The following is a 21083-nucleotide window of genomic DNA, read 5'->3' as shown; positions in this document are numbered from 1 at the left end:
CGGGCCGGCACAACTGGATATTTTTCTTTCCTGAATTATTGGAGCCTTAACTTATTTAATTTTTTCATAGACGTAGTGGTATGAGGGCTCTTTTTTTACCGGACGAGTTGTAGCTTTTATTGGTACCATATTGGGGTACATGCGACTTTTTGATCACTTGTTATCCTTTTTTTGGGAGGCAAGTTGACAAAACAACAGCAATTCTGCCATAGTTTTTTAGTTTTTTTTTATACAGCTTTCACCATGCATTATAAACTACATGTTACCCTTTATTCTGCGGGTCAGTACGATTCCGGCGATACCTAATTTATAGAACTTTTTTATAACTTTTTGCACAATAAAATTACTTTTAGAAAGAGAATGTATTTTTTCTGTCGCCATGTTGTGAGAGCCATAACTTTAAAAATTTTTTGGTCTATGGAGCTGTGTGAGGGCTTGTTTTTTGCGCGACGAGGTATAGATTTTATAGGTACCATTTTTGGATACATGCGACTTTTTGATCACTTTTTATTTAAATTTTTGGAAGACAGTGACCAAAAAAACAGTAATTATGGCAGTGTTTTTGAGGTTTTTTTTTACGGCGTTCACTGCACTGGATAAATAACATAATATTTTATAGTTCAGGTCGTTACGGTCGCAGCGATACCAAATATGTATGGCTTTATTATTTTTTTCAATAATAAATTACTTCCGATTTTTCCGCCATTTTTAGCACTGTGTGAACAAGGTCTATGTTTTGGTAAAGCTGTTTTCACATTACATCCTGCCTGTCCATTTATCATATGCGGTGGAAAAGCTCCAGGTACATACATTAAATGGACACAAAAAACATGCAGTATCATTCTTTTTTACTGGACGCCACTACATAAAATAGCGCAGTCCCCCCCGAACTGAGGCTTTTTTAACCTCCATCAGGTGTATGGGACTGTTTACCATACGTTCAGGGAGCTTTCCCGGAGCATACATTACACGGATGGGCAGGATGTAATGTGAAATTACCTTTAGGCTGAGTTCACACAGGGCAGATACGCTGTGTAAAAGAACGCAGCGTATCCGCCCTGTGCGCCGCAGGGAATTTGGGGCAAAAAAACGCACCAAACTATGGGGCAGTTTCTTACCTGGAATGTCTGCTGCGAAAGACTGCAGCACATAGCCAGCCTGCTTGCAGGCCGGCCTCCTGGGATCACCGCTTCAGCAGCGGTCACATGGGATGAAGCGTCATCCCAGGAGGATAAAACACAGATTCCTAGGTAAATATAATATATTGTGTGTTTTCTGAGTGGTGTTTTTTGCGGCAGGATCGCTGCGAACCCGCCACAAAAAAACGCAAGAACTGCTATTTGTTGCGGAATTTACCTCCCATTGAATACAATGGGGAAAACGCACAACAAATAAGGCACGTTCACGCAAATACAATTGACATGCTGCAGAATAATACTCTGCACCGCAGGTCAGTTTTTTCCACTCAGTGTTTACGCAGCGTGTGGATGAGATTTGTTTTATCTCATCAACTTTGCTGTTACTGTATTTGCTGCGGATTTTCTGCAACGAATTCCGTTGCGGAAAATCCGCAGTATTTACGCAACGTGTGAACTAGCACTTACTCCATTTACTCAAAGGCTATCTTTTGTATAACAGAAAAAAATATTAAAACTGCTGTCCACGTAGGCAATGTTGGTACTTTTTATTACTTCTTATTTAACTCACACTGTGAAGGCCGTAAAATAGCCTAAATCGCTGTTTTTTGTTCACATTAGCTCTAAAAAAAATTTTTATAAAAAATAATCAAAAAGTTGCATGTACCAAAATATTGTACCAATAAAAGCTACAGCGCGTCCCACAAAAAATAAGCCCTCACACCGCTTACACAAAAATATAAAAAAGTTATGTCTCTCAGAATGTGGTGAAACAACATTTTTGTTTTTTTTAACAAATAGTTTTCTTTGTAAAAGTAGTAAAACATATAAATGACCTATATAAATTTGGTATCACCGTAATCGTATTGAGCCGCAGAATAAAGTTAAGTTGTCGTTTTTACTGCACGATGAAAGCTGTAAAATCGAAACCCAAAAAACTATGGAGGAATCACAGTTTTTTTCTCATTTCAGCCCACAAAGAATTGTTTTCAGTTTCCCAGTATATTATATGGTACTTTAAATGGTGCCAATAGAAATTACATCTCATGCTGCAAAAAATAACCACCACCCTATTGACGGAAAAATAAAAAAAAAGTTATGGCTCTAGGAATGCGGGTAGTGAAAAACGTAAATGAAAAAGCAAAAAATGTCTCAGTCTTGAAAGGGTTAAAATAAGAAATCAGCCAATACTTACCTCTCTTTTCCCAGACGTTCCTGCGTTGGGGGCTCCCATCACCTCTGTTCTCGGTTTGTATACAGGGCGGCTGCAGTGGTGACATCACGTCGACTGTATATCACCGGTGCAGATGCTCTGTATACAAAGAGTGAACAGAGGTGACGGGAGCCCCCAGCGCAGGAATGTTTGGGAGGAGAAAGGTAAGTATATGTTCTTTTTTATTTTAACTTCTCCTCTACTGCTTCAACAGAATTTATTTTTAACCCCATGGTAAATGTGCACTATGGAGCAACTGAACAATGTGCCCATCTGCCATTTATTAACAGTGTCGTTCAGTGCCACCTTGGTGCCCATTTCCCACTTATTTCCCCTTTAGTGTCCTTATGTTCTGTGCCTCCTTGATGCATATTTGTCATTTACTGCCCCTTTAGCACCCTCTGTTACAGAAGAACAATAAATAGACAATAAATGGCAAATGGGCCTCAAAGGGGCACTGAACAGGACACTAAAGGGGCAATAAGTGGCAAATAGGCACCAAGGTGGCACTGAATCCTCTGCCCATTTGCCATTTTTAGACCCCCATGAATGCCCCCATACAACCAAAACCCACAGTCTGACTGACCTGCTGGGCTTCTTACAGTGCACTGTGCCCGCTGATGCTGCTGGAGCGGAGCCCTGAGGAAATAGCCAGACCAGGAAGACATGGTAAGATAGTCTCCTTCCCTGTCTTGCGTCCTGAGAGATGTCATCACGCCTGATCATCACTCAGGACGCAAGAGGAGGAGAGCAGCGTGGGGAAGCCAGTAGTGAGGTCAGTGAGTGACACCTGACCCGCTGGCACCCTGAGGGGGTTACAGCATGGCGGCCGGCACCCTGTGCGACTGCACGTGTCGCACGTAGCTAAGGCCGACCATGCTTGTAGATTATAGACTAAATAACAGCATGCAATCTGCTGCTTCTAAGGCCAGCAAGATATTGTCATGTATTAAAAGAGGCATGGACTCGTGGGACTCGTGGGACAGGGATGTAATATTACCACTTTACAAAGCATTAGTGAGGCCTCATCTAGAATATGCAGTTGAGTTCTGGGCTCCAGTTCATAGAAAGGATCTCCTGGAGTTGGAAAAAATACAAAGTAGGGCAACTAAACTAATAAGGGGCATGGAGAATCTAAGTTATGTGGAAAGTTTAACCCCTTCCCTATTGGGCGTGACTGCACGTCCTGATTCAATGGGCTTTCCCACACAAGGGCGTACAGTCACGCCCTGTAGATAAAGCGGGCACAGGAGCAGTGCGCGTTTCACCTTCAGCGGCTGTCAGCTGTAATACACAGCTGACATCCCGCTGCAACGGCGGCGACGGCAGTTACCGCCGATCGCAGCCATTTAACCCCTTCAATGCGGCTGTCAATGGCGTCCGCCGCATTGAAGTGATTATACCCCTGTACCCCCCCCCCGTGATGGATCGCAGGTGGCGATGGTTGCTATGGCAACCAGGAAGCCGTTGCTAGGCTTCCTGTTTGCCCAGGTACGGAAGCCTATTAGGTCCTGCCCGAGGTAGGACCTAATACACTGAGGGTATGTTCACACGCAATAGCAAAATACGTCTGAAATTACGGAGCTGTTTTCGCCTGAAAACAGCTCCTAATTTTCAGACGTTTTTGTAACTACTTGCGTTTTTGGCAGCGTATTTTACGGACGTTATTGGAGCTGTTTTTCAATGGAGTCAATGAAAACTGGCTCCAAAAACGTCCCAAGAAGTGACATGCACTTCCTTGACGCGGGCGTCTTTTTACGCGCTGTCTTTTGACAGCGACGCGAAAATTACACCTCGTGGGAACAGAACATCGTAAAACCCATTGAAAGCAATGGCCAGATGTTTGTAGGCGTAATGGAGCCGTTTTTTCAGGCGTAATTCGAGGCGTAAAATGCCCGAATTACGTCTGAAGACAGTGCGTGTGAACATACCCTAACTGTCAGATGAAGAATGACAGTTACAATACACTACACTACATAAGTAGTGCAGTGTATTGTACAGGGATCAGAAGACCAGATCTTCAAGTCCCCAGGTCAGTGTAAAAAAAATTGTGAAATAGTTTAAAAAAAATGTTAAAAAAAATAAATAAATTAAAGTTTTAACTAATAAAAACAACAATCGCCCTGTTTCCCTGATCAACTCCTTTATAATTAGAAAAAAATGAAAATATTTAAAAAAAAACTATACATAATAAGTATCGCCGCATTCGGAACGGCCTGATCTATAAAAATATCACATTATTTTTACCGCACGGTGAACACCGTAAATTTTTTTTTACAAAAAACTATGACATCATTTTATTTTTTGGTCATCTTGTCTCAAAAAAAATGTAATAAAAAGTGATCAAAAAGCTGCAAGTAACTTAAATAAAGTAAGTAAGTAATTTATTTAAATTAACAATGGAAACTACAGTTCGTCACGCATAAAACAAGTCCTCCCGCAGTGATATCAACTAAAAAATAAAAAAGTTATGACTGTCAGAAAATGGCAACACTAAAACGTGTTTTTTTTTTAGAAAAGTGTATTTTTATTGTGGGAACGTAGTGAAACGTAAAAAAACTATATAAATTTGGTATTGCTGTAATCGTATCGACCCGCAGAATAAAGTTAACATGTTGTTCATACTGCACGGTGAACACTGTAAAAAAAAAACAAAAAAAAAAAACCTGTGCTAGCATTGCTGTTTTTTGGTTTCCTCATCTCCCACAAAATTGCATAAATAGTGATAAAACAAAAATTGCATGTACCCCAAAATGGAAGCAATAAAATTACAGCTCGTTCCACAAAATACAAGCCCTCACACAGCTCCGTCAACGAAAAAATTACACGTTATGACTCTCAAAACGGAATGATGCAAAATTATGCTAAATGTCGGCCCAGACTAATGTTTTAGGTCCAGTAGAATTTCACTAAATACCCCACATCGTCATTTGCTGGACCCCACAGGTGGACCCTGTAGATGCAGCGGAGATGAGGAAACTTTAGGGCCTTGTGTGGCTTATAGGGCTAGTGAAGAAGTCAAAGATTAGGCAATACTGGAGCGCAGATATTTTGTATAATACCCAATAAACCCGGCCTGTGCATAAAGGATTGGTTCAAAGCGTACCACACCAATCCATGAATTATTCATTCACCCCATTATTACATCATCCTATTATGCCCTGATGCACTCCGCCCAGCTTACATATACCCTGACTCTGCCCATCTTACATATGCCCTGATGTACTCCGCCCAGCTTACATATGCCCCCACATTATAAGCTGAAATACCAGTAAAACACCAAGCAAAATCTGCGCTTCAAAAGCCAAATGGTGGTACAACTGAGCCTGGCAGTGTGCCCAAACGGCAATTTATGATCACATATGGGGTATTACTGTATTCTGGAGAACCTGCTTAACAATTTATGGGGTGTGTGTCTACGGTGGTACAAGCTGGGCACAACACATTGGGCACTAAAATGGCATATCTGTGGAAAACGGCAATTTTCAATCTGCAACATCTATTGTGTAGTCATTTTTGCAAAACACTTGTGGGGTCAAAATGCTCACTACAGCCCTAGATAAATTCTTTGAGGGATCTAGTTTCCAAAAATGGTGTAATTTTTGAGGGGTACCACTGTACTGGTACTATAGCTCAATGCAACATGGTGTCAAAAAACGAATTTTGTAAAATCTCCACTCCAAATACTAAATAGCGCTCCTTCCCGTTAGAGCCTTGCTGTGTTTCCAAATAGCCGTTTATGACCACGTGTGGGGTATTGCCTTACTCTGGAAAGAATGTTTTACGAATGTTGAGGTGCTTTTCTTCTATAGTCTTTGTGAAAATTCGAAATTTTGGGCTAGAACTACATCTTTTCGCAAAAAAAAATTTTTATTTTTTTATTTTCACATCCCAATTCTAATAAATTCAGCAAAAACCTGTGTGGTCAAAATGCTCACTACACCCCTAGATTAATTCCTCAAGGGGTGTAGTTTACCAAATGGAGCCACATTTCAGGGGTTCCTACTGTACTGGTACCTCAGGGGCTTTGTAAATGAAACATGGCACCCAGGAATCATTCCTGCAAAATCTGCACTCCAACTGGCAAATGGCGCTCCTTCCTTGTATCCTGCCGTGTATCCAAACAGCAGTTTGTGACCACATATGGGGTATTTCCCTACTCTAAAAAAGTTGCTTTACAAATGTCACAGTGCTTTTTCTCCTTTATTTGTTGAGAAAATGAAAAATGTTGAACTAATGCTACGTCTTATTGGAAAATAATGTAATTTTTCATTTTCACTGCCCATTTCTAATAAAATCTATGAGACACCTGTGGGGTCAAAATGCTCACTACACCCCTAGATGAATTCCTCAATGGATGTAGTTTGCCAAATGGAGTCACTTTTGGGGAGTTTCCACTGTACTGGTACCTAAGGGGCACGGTGCAGAGACATGGTGTAGAAAAATCAATCCAGCAAAATCTGCCCTCCAAAAGTCAAATGGCACTCCTTCCCTTCTGAGCCTTGATGCATATTAATAAAGTATCTTATTACCACATATGGGGTATTTCGTACTCTGGAGAAGTTGCTTTACAAATGTTGGGGTGCTTTTTCTCCTTTATTTGAAGAGAAAATGAAACATTTTGATCTAAAGCTACGTTTAGTGGAAAAAAAAAATTTTTTTCATGTTTACTGCTCAATTCTAATTAAATCCATGAAACACCTGTGGGGTCAAAATGCTCACTACACCCTTAGATGAATTTCTCTAGGGGTGTAGTTTCCCAAATGGAGTCACTTTTGGGGGGTTTCCACTGTACTGGTAGCTTAGGAGCTTTACAAATGCGACATGGTGCAGAGAAATCAATTCAGCAAAATCTGTACTCCAAAAGTTAAATGGCGTGCCTTCCCTTCTGAGTCCTGCCGCTTGCCCAAACAGCAGTTTATGACCACATATTGGGTAGTTCCGTACTCTGGAGAAGTTGCTTTACAAATGTTGGGGTGCTTTTCTTCATTTATTTGTGGAAAAAATTAAAAATTCTGAGGTAAAGCTACATCTTATTGGAAAATAATGTCATTTTTCATTTTCACTGCCCAATTCTAACGAAATCTATGAAATACCTGTGTGGTCAAAATGCTCACTAAACCCCTAGATGAATTCCTCTAGGGGTGTAGTTTCCCAAATGGAGTCACTTTTGTGGGGTTTCTTTTGTTTTTGCACCACAAGACCTCTTCTAACCTGACATGGTGCCTGAAATATAATTTAAGAAAAGGAAGGTCCAAAAATCCACTAGGTGCTCCTTTGCTTCTGGGACCTTTGTTTCAGGCCCGTAGCACACTAGGGCCACATGTGGGATATTTCTAAAAACTATAGAATCAGGGCAATAAATATTCAGTTGTGTTTCTCTGGTAAAAAAAACATTCAGTATTACAGGAAAAATGGATCAAAATTGAATTTCTGCAAAAAAAAAATGGAATTAGAATGACTTCCGGTTCCGGCGCTGGGATGTGAGGACGGCGTGAGGTGAGCTCCTGAGACCCGATCCCCAGAACCTCCGCCGCCACACACACCCGCAAGCTAAACCTACCTCAGCAGTTAGCTGGAGGCACGGTGAGTGGGCACAGACAGTGCATGGAGCGGTATCTCCTCAGGAGCGGCAGCCGCGAGATCACCCGCCCGTCCGGACGCACGATGCAGGGAGAGGAGATATCTAAGATGGCGGTGCTGCAGCATGCATCCCCGTCTGGCAGCAGATCACAAAGCCCAGTGTCCCCTACAGAGGGATTATCACAGCCAGAGGCGGCCGAATTGCCGCTGGATTATAGGAGACTGGCGATAGAGGTTGCTGTTGCTACTCACCTAGCCCCTGACATTAGAGACTCTCTGGTGGCCACGGTAACGACGACGTTACAGAAGCTTCAAAATGAGGTCACGTCCCATGGTACACGGCTAGACGAGCTGGAGCAACGTGTTGGCCTCATGGAAGATGAATCTGCTGGGGCTCACGCTTACATCCAAGGCTTACTGCAAGATAACTCCAAGCTCAGAGACTGTTTGGAGGATTTGGAGAATCGTTCCAGGAGAAATAACCTCAGGATTGTCGGCCTGCCTGAACACATTAAACCCCGGCACCTACAGGGGATTTGCGAAACGGAGCTCCCAGAAGCTTTGGGCCTGACCAGGTCCTGCAGAGTGGAGAGGGCGCATCGGGTCGGCCCACCGGGCGCAGTAAAGGCCACTACGGGAGACCGCACACCAGACCACGTCAAGTGATCATGCGTTACCTGGACTACAATGACAAAAAGGAACTCTTACGCACCTTCAGGAACCAAAATACCCCTTTACAGCTTCGGGGAGCAAAAATAATTTTATTTGCCGACTATTCCGCGGATGTCACGCACAACCGAAGATCATTTGGGGGAGTGTGCACTACCCTACACAAGCGCAAAATGAAATTCCAGCTGCAATATCCGGCCACATTGAGGATTACAAGGCCAGATGGCTCCATCAAGGTATTCCACACCCCTGAGGAGGCGACGCTCTTCGTGGACAAGATGGTGAGACATGGGAGCCCCGACGCATCAGCAACCACTGTCCGGCATAGCTCAACGACAGAGAAAAAGACCCCTCCGGACCCAGCATTAGCACGGGACTGTTCCTGGTCTGAAATTGTCCGGGTGCCATCACCCAAGCAACAACGCACAGAGTCCTCCAAAACCACACAAAGATCTCGCATGGACAGGATGATTGAGGCGTTACCGGACTGATAAGTATAACATACCATATGGCGTGAATGCGCATAGCCCATGTCATATACAAATGTGGTTTCATTATTGGGCGCGAAGGCCAGGCATGGCAGAGGCACTGTATAATTATACCTGAATGCAGGACATTGCGCATTTATGACGCCTTTGGGAAAGGAAAAGGCCCAGAAATATCTGAGGGCCATTACAATTACAATAATAAGGTTGGGGGCGGGGGAGGGGAAGGGTTTTCGCCCATAAAAAAGTCAGATATACCAATATGCTGCGAGACACACAAGAAATATTGTGGATATCGCTGGTTGGGTTGATGCAGGTTATATTACTGTTTTCTTGCTGTTTTTACATGAAAATGTTATAAGGTTGGGAGCAACATGGAGCGGACACCACCGAGGGGCTAACATAGGAACGGGGCGTACACGCCGGGAAATAGATATTAAAAGCCGTTTATTTTTGATCCTTATAGAGAAATTTAGAACATGCAAGTGAACTCATGGAATGTTAAGGGGCTCCATTCCCCAAATAAATGGATGATGGTTCTTCGTCACCTAAAAAAATTACACACTGACATCGCTCTCCTACAGGAGACTCACTTGGAGGAGAGCGACTTCCACCGCATGAAAAAAATGTGGGTGGGTGCAGTTTACGGCTCTTCAGCTTGTGGCCGTAAAGCAGGTGTACTCATTTTGATCAATAGAAATATGGTACACGAGGTATTGCACACAGATTCTGACACGGCAGGACGTTTGCTCCATGTTGTTCTTGACACTCCGTGTGGGGTCCTGAGCATTTACAACATTTATGGACCCAATGACGATAATGTTACATTTTATAATGGTTTGGAAAGCGCTTTACTAACAGATGATGTCCCTCATAAATTGGTAGGGGGTGATTTCAACTCTGTTTTAAATCACAGAGAGGATAGGAGTTCGCACAAAACTCAGGAGCTGGGATCCGCCCCTACAGGGGCCCCCAGAGAGCACACACCTAATAGACGCATGGCGGGTGGGCAACCCCGATGCAAGGGAATTCACGCACTATTCACACTCTCAACAGTCGTGGTCAAGGATAGATTATATTTTCGTGTCTGCACCCTTACAGCAACGGCTAGGATCTTCTGCTATTGGGGATCTGGTGATCTCGGACCATGCCCCAATACTGTTGTCCCTTCAAGAGATTTACCCGAGAGGGTCTGATTTTATATGGCGCTTCCCGGCCCACTTAGCATTGGATGATACATTCAAACGGTTATTGCAGGGGTGGTGGTTGGAATATGCATCCAAGAACAACGGGCATAGAGATAATCCCTCCCTTTTCTGGGACGCAGCCAAGGTTGTGTTGAGGGGTAAGATACTTGCTTATTCTGTAAGCAAAAAACGGGAAATAGCCCGACAATTTAGTACATCTAGCCTTGCCTTGAGGTCAGCATACACATCATACCTAACCCAACTAACGGAGGGTACTAGACAAGCCTGGATACAGGCCAAGCAGAACTTTGATGAATGGGCCTCTCAGAAAGAAATGATTCGTAATTACGAGTTTGAGGCAACAATACATAGGTATGGCAATAAGGCCGGAAGGCTGCTGGCAAATGTAGCCCGGGGACAACGCCCTACACAGCACATAGTCAAACTGAGGGACTCTACGGGGCAAAACATCAATGACCCTTCACATATAAACACCATACTGGCCAGATTCTACGAGGAGCTGTACTCCGACGAATCTGCCTCACCGCTAGACGACACACTCCTGGACAACACCACCCTTCCTGCCATCTCGGAAGATCAGCTGCAACTACTGAATGCGCAGATTACCAGGGAGGAGGTGGATGGGGCTATCAGAAACCTGAAAAACTCCAAAGCCCCTGGCCCAGATGGCTTCTCAGGAGAATTTTACAAGGCCATGAGAGAACAGGTGACCGAAACCCTGGTTTCGCTCTTTAACAATGCTCTGGGAAGTGAGGGATTGCCACCATCTGCCAACACATCCTATATCAAACTTCTATTGAAACCTGGAAAGGATCCCCTGTTGCCGGGGTCTTACCGACCCATATCCCTAATTAATGTAGATGCTAAACTTCTTTCTATAATCATAGCAAATAGGTTGGCGGATATAATGCCACATCTCATAGCTCCCGAACAGGTGGGTTTCATTAAGGGGAGATCAGCGGTCACCAATATTAGGACGGTCTTGGCGGTATTAGATAGAGTGCAGCACAGCCCAAAGCCAGAGGAACGCCCTGCACTTCTCTTGCTAGATGCTGAAAAAACCTTTGACAATGTTCGGTGCTTGATGCCGTTTTGGACAAAATGGGGATTACCGGGGCTTTTCGAAACTTACTGCGACACATTTATAAGTCCCCTAACGCTAGGATATACACCACAGGGTTTCTATCCCAGCCATTCCGCCTATATAAAGGCACAAGACAGGGCTGTCCGCTGTCTCCACTGCTGTTTAATCTGGCATTGGAGCCATTGGCAAGGTATCTGGCGTCCTCAGATGTGTTCAGGGGCATTTCGGTGGGGAAGATGGAGGTCAATGAAACACTGTTCGCAGACGACATACTCTTATTTCTAGCACACCCCTCACAGGACGTTCTGCGGGTTTTTCAGACGCTGTGCGACTTTGGGAAATATTCAGGGTATAAAGTTAACTATTCAAAATGCCAATTGCTGGATTTGAGGCCGCAGGAATCTAGCCATAGACGCTTGTTGGATGCTTTGGACGTAGAGATTGTGCGGTCACAAATCATGTACCTGGGTATCAAGGTGGGGCGGGTACCTAGATCCCTTTATGACCTAAACTATCCCCCTCTGATACGGGACATACAGGCTGATCTTCTGAGGTGGCATGGACTGCCTCTTTCACTCCTGGAAAGGTGTTCCCTGGTCAAACTGTCGTGATTTGCAAAATTACTGTATCCTTTACAGACCATCCCATTACTGATTAAACACGGGGATATCAACACACTTAATTCGTCCTTCACCAAATTCATATGGGGGGGAAGAAAACCGAGAATAGCGCTAGCAAAACTTATGCTACGAAAAGAAGAGGGAGGCATCAGCTTTCCTAACATCTGGGGATACAACCTGGCATGCTTGAGCAGGCACTTACTGGATTGGAAAAAATGGTGAGAAACCTACAGCTCACCAAATCCTGCGTCCCAGCCTGACACCTCGCACGGATCTCCGCGACGGCCCACGGTGGAAGTTGCAAGAAAAAAGGAGAAAATGATCCAGCGCTGTGTCGGGATAAAAAGGATACGTGGATCCCACTTTTATTGGCAATAGAAGATATAAAATGTAGAACGAGACGCAGTCCCAGGATGGTTGATGGTGCGGGCGTGTGCCCGAGCCTACGCGTTTCAAGCACCGACCGTGCTCTTAGTCATGGCAAGAAATGAAGTGGCCATGCATGTTTGCTTCATCCAAATATACAACTGGCAATCAGGGCAGAAAGTCACTTACTGGATTGGCAACATGGCACCGGGTGCCATTCCAACATCAACCTAGAAAGGCAGCTAGCGGAACCATGGGATCTTATGGCCCTAGTTCACACAGCCTTTGCATCCCTTCCCACAACCATTAAGAGATCGTCCCTATTAAGAGACACCATTATCACATGGAAAGTACTGCGCAAACACTACGGTCTTCCATACTGCATCTCAAAACACATGCCCATATGGAAGCACCCAGATTTGATGGCGGGAAGACACAGTCAGTTACTTCAGAGATGGAGAGAGAGAGGGATAGCGACATTGGGAGACATGTTTCAAGAGCAGGAAGGGAGATGGCTGACGTTACAGGAAATACAGACAAAATACAACTTCGAACATCCCCAACACCTACAGTATTATCAAATATTATCCTTCTGTAAAACTAAACTTGCTGACATCTCCTGCGAGATTCCCCCTAACCTGTTAGACTCATGGTTCTTAGGCACGCATCACAGATCTATATCACAACTTTAAAACACTCTGAAACCATTGCTATCAAAGGTGTCACCTGCCCAGGCATTTGTGAGATGGGAAAAATTATTTGGCTTGCCAGACATTGCCAAGCATGTGGAAATGGGGTTGATAGATCTCAGAAAACATATAACGAATGAGAAATGGAGGGAAACCCATCTAAAAAGTCTTCATCATGCCATATATGCTTTTACTCTGCCCCCTTCGATAACCAAACCAGATAGAAAGACTTCGTGCCCGAGGTGCAGTTCACCTCGCACGGACATGTATCATGGATTCTGGGCATGCAATAACATACAGCCATTCTGGAAAGAAATGGCTTCTTTACTGCAACAAGTAAGCAGATTTAAGGGCTTCTGGGGCCAATGGAAGTTTTCTTCCATGTTCAGCATGATGGAGAGTTGGAAGATGCAGAAGTAACCCATTTGCCCTCCATAGTGCACGTTGCACTGATGGTGGCAAAACGATGCATACTCCAAAAATGTCTGGTAGCGGATATCCCGCAATTGAGCGAGGTTGTTCAGGGGATGAGAAACCTGTTCTATCTGGATAGAATCGATGTTTTAAAACACAAGGACACCCAAGGGAAATTTTTTGGGGAGAAATGGAAATTGTTCATAACAGAGCATTTCTCAGGTGAGGAAATACGCAAAATGATCGATCCATTCACTGGATCACCTTGGTACTTGATAGAAGACCTCAAAGGCACCTTAGGAGTGTTAAAAATATGTAGAACATAATATCTATGGTTTTGATATACTATATTGGCCGATTCGGTTAGGGATGTAGCTTCATGTGGCTCCAGTTGATGTTTATATTTATACTTAGAAAAGTTTTGTATGCATTGTCCCTCAGGGATATTGATCACTAGCGCTGTTCACCTAATGTTATGGAAATTCTTGTGATGACCTCCAATAACTGCTTCATAATGATGTAACAATTATGATCTCTGTGTCATTGTAAGGATGTGATTTCTGTAACTTCTGCAACATATGATTATATCCCTGTAACAGTTTGCTGTATATTATGTTATTTGAAAATTCTTCAGAAAACCAATAAAAATATGTTTTATAGAAAAAAAAAAAAATGGAATGAGCAAATTTCCCTCCCACTTTGCTTTAATTCCTGTGAAACGCATAAAAGGTTAAAAAAAAAACTTCTAAATGCTGTTTTGAATACTTTAAGGGGTGAAGTTTTTAAAATGGAGTGATTTGTGGGTGTTCCTAATATATAAGGCCTTCAAAGCCACTTCTGATCTGAACTGTTCCCTAAAAAAATAGCCTTTTGTTAGGGATCTGCCAGGTACTTCATCTAGGTATACTCCTGGGATTAATCAATCCACACCTGAGGCCAGACCTGTTCGACTGACACCATCTCCCACCAACCAGGGTGGCAGGCTCAGGAGTGGGAGAGCCTATCGCGGCCTGGTCTGTCGGAGTTAGCTCCGCCCCCTGTCCTTTATTACCTGCCCTGTTCTCTCCCTCAGTGCTTGTAATTCTTTTGGATTCCTGGCCCCACTGCTGCTTGCTCCAGCCTGCTTCTGCCGTGCTTCTGCCTTGCTGCAGTTCTGCTTGACCTGCTTTGCTTTGCCCCTGGCTTGCTTCTGTCTCCGTGCCCGCTCGGGTGTACTCACTTCGTCCTGGTCCTGACTGTTCGTTCGCCGCTCCGTTCCCTCGTGGCGTTCCGTGGCTACTGCCCCTTCCCTTGCGTGTTCCCTGTTTGTTTTCCTGTGCACTTAGACAGCGTAGGGACCGCCGCCCAGTTGTACCTCGTCGCCTAGGGCGGGTCGTTGCAAGTAGGCAGGGACAGGGCGGTGGGTAGATTAGGGCTCACTTTCACTTCACCTCCTTCCTGCCATTACATAATTACAAGCCCTTACCTAGTCTACCATTTCTCCTACGCTGACGCTATCATGGACCCCCTTGAGACCCTGACCCAGCAGATGCAGGGCCTCTCCCTACAGGTCCAGGCCCTGGCCCAAAGGGTCAATCAGGGTGACGCTGCTTTAGTAGTACCCCTCACCTCACCTCTAGAACCCGACCTCAAGTTACCTGACCGGTTCTCAGGGGACCGTAAGACGTTTCTCTCCTTCCGGGAGAGTTGCAGACTGTATTTCCGCCTAAAGCCCCACTCCTCAGGTTCCGAGAACCAGCGGGTGGGTATCATCATATCCCGACTCCAGGAAGGGCCCCAAGAGTGGGCCTTCTCCTTGGCTCCTGACGCCCCTGAACTTTCCTCTGTTGATCGTTTTTTCTCTGCCCTCGGACTCATTTACGACGAGACTGACAGGACTGCTTTAGCCGAGAGTCAGCTGGTGACCTTACGTCAGGGTAGGAGACCGGTTGAGGAATACTGTTCTGATTTTAGGAAGTGGTGCGTAGCTTCTCAGTGGAACGATCCGGCCCTAAGGTGCCAGTTTAGGTTAGGATTATCTGACGCCCTGAAGGATCTGCTGGTTAGCTACCCCTCGTCTGACTCCCTTGACCAGGTTATGGCCCCAGCAGTACGACTTGACCGACGTCTCAGGGAACGTCAGCTAGAACGCTTCAGTGTGCTCCCCTCTGACTTTTCTGCGATCCCCCCCGAGGTCCCGTCTCCTCGCCCCTCCACGGAGGACTCGGAGGTACCTATGCAACTCGGGGCCTCCATGTCCCCTCGACAACGTAGGGAGTTTCGCAGAATGAATGGTCTCTGCTTCTACTGTGGGGACGACAAGCATCTACTGAACACCTGTCCCAGGCGCAAGAATAAGAAGCCGGAAAACTTCCGCGCCTAAGTGATCATCGGGGAGGTCACTTGGGCGCACAGGTATTTCCCGTTAATGTGAAACGCAATAAAATTTTGCTTCCCTTTCAGGTCTCGTTTGCTGGCCGGTCTGCCACGGGCAGTGCTTTCGTGGATTCTGGCTCATCTGCTAATATCATGTCTGTGGAATTTGCTATGTCTCTAAAGATGCCTTGTATTGATTTACCTTATCCTATCCCTGTAGTAGGAATCGACTCAACTCCCCTTGCTAATGGTTATTTTACTCAGCATACTCCTGTTTTTGAACTCCTGGTTGGCTCCATGCATGTGGAGCAGTGCTCTGTACTGGTGATGCAGGGATTATCGTCTGATCTGGTTTTAGGCCTTCCCTGGTTGCAGTTGCATAATCCCACGTTTGATTGGAATACTGGGGATCTCACCAAATGGGGTAATGAATGTCTTATGTCATGTCTTTCTGTTAACTCTATTTCTCCCCGGGAGGAGGTAAACACGCTTCCTGAGTTTGTTCAGGACTTCGCCGATGTGTTTTCTAAGGAGGCCTCCGAGGTGTTGCCCCCCCATAGAGATTACGATTGCGCTATCGATTTGGTGCCTGGTGCCAAGCTTCCTAAGGGTAGGATATTTAATCTTTCATGTCCTGAACGTGAAGCTATGAGGGTGTATATCCAAGAATGCCTGGCCAAGGGTTTCATTCGCCCCTCGACTTCTCCTGTAGGTGCTGGCTTCTTCTTCGTGGGGAAGAAGGATGGTGGTCTTAGGCCGTGCATTGATTATCGTAACCTGAATAAGGTCACCGTAAGGAACCAGTACCCACTTCCTTTGATTCCGGATCTTTTTAATCAGGTTCAGGGAGCCCAATGGTTTTCTGAGTTCGATCTACGGGGGGCATATAACCTTATCCGCATCAAAGAGGGGGATGAGTGGAAAACTGCGTTCAAAACACCCGAGGGTCATTTCGAATACCTGGTCATGCCCTTTGGGTTGTGTAATGCCCCTGCTGTCTTCCAGAATTTTATTAATGAAATCCTGAGAGAGTACCTGGGTAATTTTCTTGTTGTGTACCTTGATGACATACTGGTGTTTTCCAAGGACTGGTCCTCCCACGTGGAGCATGTCAGGAAGGTGCTCCAGGTCCTTCGGGAGAATAATCTGTTTGCTAAGACTGAAAAATGTGTCTTTGGGGTACAGGAGATACCATTTTTAGGGCAAATCCTCACTCCTCATGAATTCCGCATGGACCCTGCCAAGGTTCAGGCTGTGGCGGAATGGGTCCAACCGGCCTCCCTTAAGGCGTTACAGTGTTTTTTAGGGTTCGCCAACTATTACAGGAGATTTATTGCCAACTTCTCGGTCGTCGCTAAGCCTCTTACGGACCTTACCCGCAAGGGTGCTGATGTCCTCCATTGGCCCCCTGAGGCCGTCCAGGCCTTTGAGACTCTCAAGAAGTGCTTTATCTCGGCCCCCGTGCTGATTCAGCCCAACCAAGAGGAGCCATTTATTGTGGAGGTTGACGCTTCCGAGGTGGGAGTGGGGGCCGTCTTGTCCCAGGGTACCAGCTCCCTCACCCATCTCCGCCCCTGTGCTTACTTCTCTAGGAAGTTTTCGCCCACGGAGAGTAACTATGATATTGGCAACCGCGAACTTCTAGCCATTAAATGGGCTTTTGAGGAGTGGCGGCACTTCCTGGAGGGGGCCAGACACCAGGTAACTGTCCTTACGGATCACAAGAATCTGGTTTTCCTAGAATCGGCCCGGAGGCTTAATCCTAGACAAGCTCGGTGGGCACTATTCTTTACCAGATTTAATTTCTTGGTTACCTATAGGGCTGGGTCCAAGAATATTAAGGCTGATGCTCTGTCACGTAGTTTCATGGCCAATCCTCCTTCCGAGAAGGATCCTGCTTGTATTTTACCCCCTGGTATAATCGTCTCTGCCACGGATTCTGATTTAGCTTCTGATATCGCGGCTGATCAGGGTGCAGCCCCCGGGAACGTCCCTGGGGACAAACTGTTTGTTCCCCTGCAATACCGGCTGAGGGTACTCAGGGAAAACCATGACTCCGCTCTATCTGGTCATCCTGGCATCTTGGGCACCAAACACCTCATTACCAGAAACTATTGGTGGCCTGGGTTGCCTAAAGACGTTAGGGCTTACGTCGCCGCTTGTGAGGTTTGCGCTAGGTCCAAAACCCCTAGGTCCCGAACTGCGGGCCTACTACGTTCCTTGCCCATTCCCCAGAGACCTTGGACCCATATCTCCATGGATTTTATCACCGATTTGCCTCCATCTCAGGGCAAGTCGGTGGTGTGGGTGGTAGTCGACCGCTTCAGCAAGATGTGCCACTTTGTGCCCCTTAAGAAGCTACCTAACGCCAAGACGTTAGCTTCTTTGTTTGTGAAACACATCCTGCGTCTCCATGGGGCCCCAGTCAATATCGTTTCTGACAGAGGGGTACAATTTGTTTCCTTATTTTGGAGAGCTTTTTGTAAAAAGTTGGAGATTGATCTGTCCTTCTCCTCCGCCTTCCATCCCGAAACTAATGGCCAAACGGAAAGGACCAACCAATCCCTGGAACAATATTTAAGGTGTTTCATCTCTGACTGTCAATTCGATTGGGTCTCATTCCTTCCCCTTGCTGAATTTTCCCTGAATAACCGGGTCAGTAACTCGTCAGGGGTCTCCCCGTTTTTCTGTAATTTCGGGTTTAACCCAAGGTTCTCCTCCGTCTCCCCTGGTTGTTCCAATAATCCTGAGGTAGAGGATGTTCATCGGGAACTGTGCACTGTCTGGGCCCAGGTTCAGAAGAACCTAGAGGCGTCCCAGAGCGCACAAAAGATTCAGGCGGATAGTAGACGTTCTGCTAACCCCCGGGTTTGTCGTCGGGGATTTGGTCTGGTTGTCGTCCAGGAACTTGCGCCTTAAGGTCCCTTCCAGGAAGTTTGCTCCCCGATTTATTGGACCTTATAAGATCATTGAAGTCCTCAACCCTGTATCCTTCCGTCTGGAGCTCCCCCCATCCTTTCGCATACATGACGTCTTCCATGCCTCCCTCCTTAAACGCTGCTCCCCGTCCTGGTCCCCCTCGAGGATACCTCCTGTTCCCGTTCTCACCCCTGAGGGGGTGGAATTCGAGGTGGCCAAGATTATGGACAGTAGGATGGTCCAGGGCTCCCTCCAGTACCTGGTCCATTGGAGAGGATACGGGCCGGAGGAGAGGACTTGGGTACCTGCCCGTGATGTTCACGCTGGGGTATTGATCAGGAGGTTCCACCTTCTCTTCCCCACTAAACCGGGTCCCCTTAGTAAGGGTCCGGTGGCCCCTCATAAAAGGGGGAGTACTGTTAGGGACCTGCCAGGTACTTCATCTAGGTATACTCCTGGGATTAATCAATCCACACCTGAGGCCAGACCAGTTCGACTGACACCATCTCCCACCAACCAGGGTGGCAGGCTCAGGAGTGGGAGAGCCTATCGCGGCCTGGTCTGTCGGAGTTAGCTCCGCCCCCTGTCCTTTATTACCTGCCCTGTTCTCTCCCTCAGTGCTTGTAATTCTTTTGGATTCCTGGCCCCACTGCTGCTTGCTCCAGCCTGCTTCTGCCGTGCTTCTGCCTTGCTGCAGTTCTGCTTGACCTGCTTTGCTTTGCCCCTGGCTTGCTTCTGTCTCCGTGCCCGCTCGGGTGTACTCACTTCGTCCTGGTCCTGACTGTTCGTTCGCCGCTCCGTTCCCTCGTGGCGTTCCGTGGCTACTGCCCCTTCCCTTGCGTGTTCCCTGTTTGTTTTCCTGTGCACTTAGACAGCGTAGGGACCGCCGCCCAGTTGTACCTCGTCGCCTAGGGTGGGTCGTTGCAAGTAGGCAGGGACAGGGCGGTGGGTAGATTAGGGCTCACTTTCCCTTCACCTCCTTCCTGCCATTACACCTTTTGAAATTTTCTTGAAAACGTGAGAAATTGCTGCTAAACTTATAAGCCTTGTAACGTCCTAGAAAAATAAAAGGATGTTCAAAAAATTATGCAAACATAAAGTAGACATATGGGAAATGTTAACTAGTCACTATTTTGTGTGGTATAACTATGTGTCTTACAAACAGATACATTTGAATTTAGAAAAATGCTCATTTTTGTAAATTTTCTCTAAATTTTGGTGTTTTTCACAAAAAATATTGAATTTATCGACCAAATTATTTCACTAACATAAAGTACAATATGTCACGAGAAAACAATCTCAGAATCGCTTGTATAGGTAAAAGCATTCCGAAGTTATTACCACATATAGTAACACATCAGATTTAAAAAATGAGGCTGTGTCATTTGGTCCAAAAGTTGCTGCGTCCTTAAGGCGTTAAAAGAATTAATGAAAGTTTAAAATAATTAATTATTAACTTATATAAATATATGAATGGCCCATACAAGAAATATAGTGAAAACCTGTTCCATCTAAAACCCCCTGAAAAGACAAGGGGGAATAAAAGGTTCCGTTCAATCTGCAGAGGCGACAAGCCTTCTTTACTGTGAGAACTGTGAATTTATGGAATAGTCACCGCAGGAGCTGGTCACAGCAGGGACAGGAGATGGCTTTAAAAAAGGCTTAGATAATTTCCTAGAACAAAAAAATATCAGCTTCTATGTCAATGTGTAGAAGTTTTGCTTCATTCCTTACCTTTCTCCCATCCCTTGGTTGAACTTGATGGACATGTTTATTTTTTCAGCCATATTATGCAACTATGTACATTTCATTATTATAACAAGTAAAGGAGAGCCTCCTGTATACTCCTAATTGATTGATATTCTGGCTCGGACTGAATCACCAGGGAGCCGGTAAATGGCACAGTGGACCCGTCTTCTGCTCCAGGTGCCAACCAACTTCACTGTGGCCTGAAACTATCCAGAATTAAGCTTCATGCCCACTTCAGTCTCTCTCTTCAGGGTGCTGGCCGTTTTTCTGACGGCTAGCACCCTGATCCATTCATTTCAATGGGGCCATGTACACTTCAGTTTTTTTGACGGTCCCGTTGCTCCGTTCCGACAAAAGTAGAGCATGTCCTACTTTGGTTCGAGATTCCAAGATGCAAGTCAATGGGGCCGTCAAAAAAACTCAAGGCACACGGAAGGCATCCGTGTGCTGTCCTTGTGTGACGGAGCAGTTTGCCTAGCAACGGCCGGGCGGGCAGAAGTACATTAGAGATATTACACTAATCGGCAGCCACTTATCTCTATCCAGCACTGATAGAGAGAAGAGGCTGCTGATAAAAATAAAATAAAAAGCAG

Source organism: Rhinoderma darwinii, chromosome 2, assembly GCF_050947455.1.
Source record: "Rhinoderma darwinii isolate aRhiDar2 chromosome 2, aRhiDar2.hap1, whole genome shotgun sequence".
In the NCBI taxonomy this organism is placed as follows: domain Eukaryota; kingdom Metazoa; phylum Chordata; class Amphibia; order Anura; family Rhinodermatidae; genus Rhinoderma; species Rhinoderma darwinii.
This window is presented reverse-complemented; position numbering follows the sequence as displayed.